Source organism: Caloenas nicobarica, chromosome Z (assembly GCF_036013445.1).
Source record: "Caloenas nicobarica isolate bCalNic1 chromosome Z, bCalNic1.hap1, whole genome shotgun sequence".
Lineage (NCBI taxonomy): Eukaryota > Metazoa > Chordata > Aves > Columbiformes > Columbidae > Caloenas > Caloenas nicobarica.
This window is the reverse complement of record NC_088284.1, coordinates 24,516,359-24,522,367: the sequence shown is the minus strand read 5'-3', so window position 1 is coordinate 24,522,367 and position 6,009 is coordinate 24,516,359. Positions and strand designations below refer to the sequence as shown.

The window sequence follows — 6,009 nt, the reverse complement described above, 5'->3', positions numbered from 1 at the left end:
AAACTTGAGAGACAAGAGCTTTGTTCTGCAATCAGGTACATTTTACTGTGTCATCTCACAGAAGTCCTGTTACTTCTCTGTGCCCCAGTTTCCTCGTGGAACAAACTACATTTGCTTCAATACATAGGCTGTTATCTTTTTCATTGCTACAGCTGAGCTGTTCTGGATATGTTCAGGTTATACCAAAATGAGAAAATAGGTGAAAAGAAGAGAAGTGGGACTGTATTTCCTACAGGTATAAAAATTTACTATTTGGCAGAAGGAAATTCATTTTAAGGTATACATTAGTATTACAGTCATATAAAGCATGGAATTAATGATGTTATAATAGTTTTATGGAGTCCAGTAAGTAACAAAAATGATTTAATACAAACAAATAGAAGAGCCTACTATTTATTAGTGATCCATTAACCTAGGACATAGCAAAGAGGTTTTTTCCTTATTCCGTTAACACTGATTTCATGGCAGGTTCATTTATCAATTTTTCAGTGTCTTTCCTGACATAGTCACAAAATCAAAATCAAATTTGACAGAAAACAAGCTATACCTTTAGCTCAAGGGAGTCTGTGACCTTTCTACCATATGTAGCGGTCTCCAGAAATATTCAAACACACCATGCACCATTACTTCTCTTTCTGTGCAACCAAAATGCTCTCATCTAAACATGTCGGCCTGGGCCTCAGGAGGGGTCAGTATCCTGGCTGAAAACAACATATTAGGTTGGTGCAAAAGTAATTGCAGTTTCAGACTGTGAATTTTAAATCATTATAACTAGGCTCACACACATCTTTATTAATCAAAATAGGAACCATTACAATCAACACAGTTTTGCCAACAAGAAATAAGTTTGTTCATTCCTGTAGCATAAAAATCCGTGCTTCGGAATTCAATGAACTGTTGGAAAGCATTTTCTGCTTCCTGCTGGTTGTGGAAACGTTTTCCCTGCAAAAAGTTGTTGAGATGCTTGTAGAAGTGGTAGTTGGTTGGTGAGAGGTCAGGTGAATACAGTAAATGAGGCAAAACTTCGTAGTCCAATTCATTCAAATTTTGAAGCATTGGTTGTGCGGTGTGCGGTTGGGCATTGTCGTGGAGAAGAATTGGGCCCTTTCTGCTGACCAGTGCCGGCTGCACCTGTTGCAGTTTTCATGGCATCTCATGGATTTGCTGAGCATCCTTCTCAGTGTAATGGTTTCACCAGGATTCAGAAAGCTGTAGCGGATCAGACTGGTAGCAGACCACCAAACAGTGGTCATGACATTTTTCTTGTGCAAGTTTGGTTTTGGGAAGTGCTTTGGAGGCTCTTCTCAGTACAACAACTGTTCTGGTCATCGCCAATTGTCATATGAAATCCACTTTTTGCCACACGTCACAATCCGATCGAGAAATGGTTCGTTGTTGTTGCGTAGATAAAGATGACACTTCAAAATGACCATTTTTAAAAATTTTCAGTCAGCTCATGAGGCACCCGTTTATCGAGCTTTTTCACCTTTCCAGTTTACTAAAAATGCTGAATGACTGTGGAATGGTTGATGCTGAGTTCTTCAGCAACTTCTGGTGTAGTTGTAAGAGCATGAGATTCGATGATTGCTCTCAACTCGTCATTGTCAACTTCCAATGCTCGGCCGCTATCCTTCTCATCTTCAAGGCTCTCACCTCCTTTAGGAAACTTCTTGAACCACCACGGCACTGTACACTCTTCAGCAGTTCCTGGGCCAAATGCATTGGTGATGTTGCGAGTAGTCTCCGCTGCTTTACAACACATTTTGAACTCTAATAAGAAAATTGCTCAAATTTTCTTTTTGTCTAACATCATTTACATCATCTAAAATAAATGTAAAATAAACAGTAAGTAATAAGTCAGTAGCAAAAAAACATAAAGTGAGAAAAGTGCATTAAAATGATGTATAACATAACCACATTTATTTAAGAATGTATTCCAATATCAAATGGCAAATTTCAACAATGCAAAAACTGCAATTTCTTTTGCACCAACCTAATAAGTTATTTTGACCTGGAGAAGAATCCATTGTCCCACATATAAACTACAGACTACGAAAATCCTTTCTCGTCCTTACAATTGCAAGATTACTATTAAAAACTGCAAGATGCTGATATGTTAAGGCCACTTAGGCCATGCAGATACTTAAGACAAATAGTACTTGACCATGCACAAATAAGCATACATTTCTTCTATGTAGTATAAGAACTATAAAAATCTAATATTTGATCACAGGAAGCATAAGATATCAAAATATCAATTTTACGAAGAGATTTGTACCTGTGTAGTTTATATATGCTGTCTTTGAGAAACATGCAGAGAATGTGTTATATATATATATATTGCAGGTTGTTTCTCTCATTAGCAACTTCTCTTAAATAATGACATTTAGATGTAATAAACCACTTTCGGATCCATGTACTGCCACCAAAGGAAATACAATATTTCCAGATTCTTGTACTGTAGTTCATGCTAAGTCAGCATAGATAAACATTGACAAAATGAGACAATAAATGCAAGGAAAGGCAGAGTCTCATAAAATAAGAAATCAGATGTTCTTGTTGTGCACAGTTTTCATTATTCAGAAATGAAGGACCATCACCATTAATACAATATCACTGCTTCTCCAGTTAAAGGAATGTACATCAGACTCTGCTTACTGCAGCTATAAATGTCTCCATTTCACTGTTCTGATTTACTCTGTTACAAGTTTATTTTCTCCTGTACATGATTAGCTGTTGTTTAGTTTATGCTGGAAGAGACCATTGAGGCCAAGGGCTGCATGCAGAAGTCCTCTGAAATAATGAGTGAAGAGACAGGAAAATAGGTTGCTTTCAGAGAGAAAAGTTAAGGTTGCAATGTATACACGACTGAACCATGGAAGTGTCAGTTGCAGTGACACTGATGTGGTAAACGGTGTGAGTACGTGAAACAGCACAGCCTGACTTTGCTTTTTCATCCCTCGCCTTTGTGAATTTCTGTCAAATATGATGTGACCTAATTCTTTCACAACACTGCAAAACAATAATAATTTCTTACTTTTTAATTATCATTTGGTGACAGACATTGCATGAGAGAAGAAGGCGGACATCATCTGGGGATAAACCAGTAAGTGGGTTTTGTCTATCAGCAGCTGTGCATGAGCCATCAGCAGCTGTGCACACACTCTTCACTGTTTTAGGATAAAATCACACAGAAAAGTATCACTCCAGATGGGGAAGGTTTATGTATGTCAGCCCTCAACCAATCACACTGCGAGCATATTCCTTCCTGTGCTGGTCACTGCCCAGCCTCCAGCAATCCATCCCAGTGCATCTACACTTAGCATCTTCTTCGACACCAACATCATGTTAGTATCTTCCACCCTTAACAACACACTAACATCACCCAAACATTGTGTGTTTGAGTGCACTAGGCATTAACATTCTGAGAGAGCTGGAATTGCTGAGGAAAGCCCTTGGATCCAGTTTTGAAACAGAGCTCCCCAATGCACCTGATTTGCACTGTGCAAATTGTGGTGTGCAGATCTGCACACCTGTTTCTCTATCAAGTTCAAGCATCTGTTTTGTAAACGATTAAGTGGATAACAACAAAGTAACAAATAGCATTGAAAATACTGGAACCAAGCTTGGGAGACTTTACTAATTCTTATCATATTTGTAATGGGCAAAATGAAGTGTGTTGAGGCTGTGTGAAAAACAAACCTATGTCAAGCCAAATGGAGTCCCAGGACCTATGTATATGTGCTGTAACATATGCATTTATGCACATGCAGGAACGCATAATGCTACAGCTCCTGTGATATCATGTGCAGATATTGATGCTCCATCACTGTGTAACCCAAACAAACTCTCCCCCTTTAGGGGTACATATCAGCATCCTTCAGTTTTCAGAGCAGAGACCAAGGCCCTCCTCCTCACTCGCTGCTCTCAGATCCTACGTCACCCCACACCTCCCCAAATACTTGACACAATCGTTAGGATAGTATGTGTAGAGACACCCAAGGCAATACATATTCTATTTCCTTTGAGTTTACTTAGAGTATCTGGGAGCTAGAAACACCCGCTGTTTCTTCCCTGTCCGATAGCCTTTTCTGTCACAGAATCACAGAATCACAGAATGTTAGGGATTGGAAGGGACCTCGAAAGTTCATCTAGTCCAATCCCCCTGCCAGGGCAGGAACACCTAGGTGAGGTTACACAGGAAGGCGTCCAGGCGGGTTTTGAATGTCTCCAGAGAAGGAGAATCCACAACCTCCCTGGGCAGCCTGTTCCAGTGTTCCGTCACCCTCACTGAGAAGAAGTTTCTTCTCAAATTTAAGTGGAACCTCTTGTGTTCCAGCTTGAACCCATTACCCCTTGTCTTACTGTTGGTCGTCACCGAGAAGAGCCTGGCTCCATCCTCGTGACTCCCACCCTTTATATATTTATAAACATTGATGAGGTCACCCCTCAGTCTCCTCTTCTCCAAGCTAAAGAGACCCAGCTCCCTCAGCCTTTCCTCATAAGGGAGATGCTCCACTCCCTTCATTATCTTTGTTGCCCTGCGCTGGACTCTCTCCAGCGGTTCCCTGTCCTTCTTGAACTGAGGGGCCCAGAACTGGACACAATATTCCAGATGAGGCCTCACCAGGGCAGAGTAGAGGGGCAGGAGAACCTCTCTCGACCTACTAACCACCCCCCTTCTAATACACCCCAGGATGCCATTGGCCTTCCTGGCCACAAGGGCACAGTGCTAGCTCATGGTCATCCTGCTGTCCACCAGGGCCCCCAGGTCCCTTTCCCCTACACTGCTCTCTAATCTCTGTCCCCCGGAGGCTTCTTAAATTATGTACCTCAGCATGAGGTGGAGTGAGTTGAACTCCAGCTCCCTGTTTACAAACGTAAATAAAACCAAAACCACCTTTTGGCACCTGTGAAAAGGGTGTCTCGGCACTTGGGTACACCTGCCATTTTACGCCGTGCGGTGAGACACGCGGGCGCCCGCAGCGCACGGCCCTCCCAGCGGGAATCACACCCGGGGCTCCACAGCAGCCCACGCGTGATGCGCCCCTATGCTTGCGCACTCGGCTGCGTGTTTGCAGTCAGCGTAAGGTTCAGGAGGCGGGAAACCGCGAGATGCCACGGAACTGGAGCGACTGTTTTGTGTGTGAAACCGAATGTCACTCAAACCTGGCCTTCCCTCCTCACTCACACCCCCTCCTCCTTCCTCGCTGTCGCGCACGCACCGCACGAGCAAGAGGCAGGTCCTGACTTCACTTGCAGCCGCCTGAGCCTCGAATGGCTCTGCCACCTCCAGTGGCATCACTCGGCCGCTTGCTCCCTTCCCGCCAGCCAGCTCCCAAGCAGCATCGGAGAGGCTTCGCAAGTGACAGGCGAGCCCGTGCGACCTCCCACAGCTTCACTCCCGGCCATCGTTTCCCACTCCGGGTGTGGAGACACACTCCACCCCGCGCCTCGCCCAAGGTGAAACGCACACCGCTCCTGTCACTGCATTTCTGTCGGAAGTGCCGGGTGCCGGCAGCCGGCCGGGCGGTCCCTCTCTTCTCCCCGTCCCTCCGCCCGGCCGCCGCCACAGGCCGCCCCCCGCCACACCAGCCGCCGCCATGTGGCGGGAGAGCGGCCGGGTCGGGCCCCCGCCCCGCGGGCCAGCGCACCCACGCCCGCGCGTCGAGCAGCCGCTGGGCTCCCGCTCGCCACCGCCCCGCCGGCAGAGCCCGCCTCCCCGCCGCCCCCCCCGGCTCCTCCACTGCCCGGCCCGGGCGGCTCAGCCCCTCAAGGACTCCCGGGCGCTCAATGTCAAGCGGGCGGCGCCGCGCGGCCGCCGGCAGGGGGCGGGCGAGGGGAAGCGGTGCCAGCCCTGCGCGGAGCGCGGCTCAGAGTCGGTGGCGCTGGCCATGCCGGGCAGCGCGGCGGCGCGGAGCTGAGCCCAGCCCAGCCCAGGGCGGCCGAGCCCAGGCGCGCCGCTGAAGGGCACCGGCCGCGAGGCTTCCCCGCGCTCTCCCGCAGCTG

At 46.7% G+C, this 6,009-nt stretch overlaps 1 pseudogene; it reads right to left on the bottom strand.

Moving 5' to 3' along the window:
* Positions 1-792: 792 nt before the first annotated feature.
* LOC136001294 (histone-lysine N-methyltransferase SETMAR-like) lies at positions 793-1,813 on the bottom strand (annotated as a pseudogene).
* Between the last annotated feature and the right edge of the window lie 4,196 nt (positions 1,814-6,009).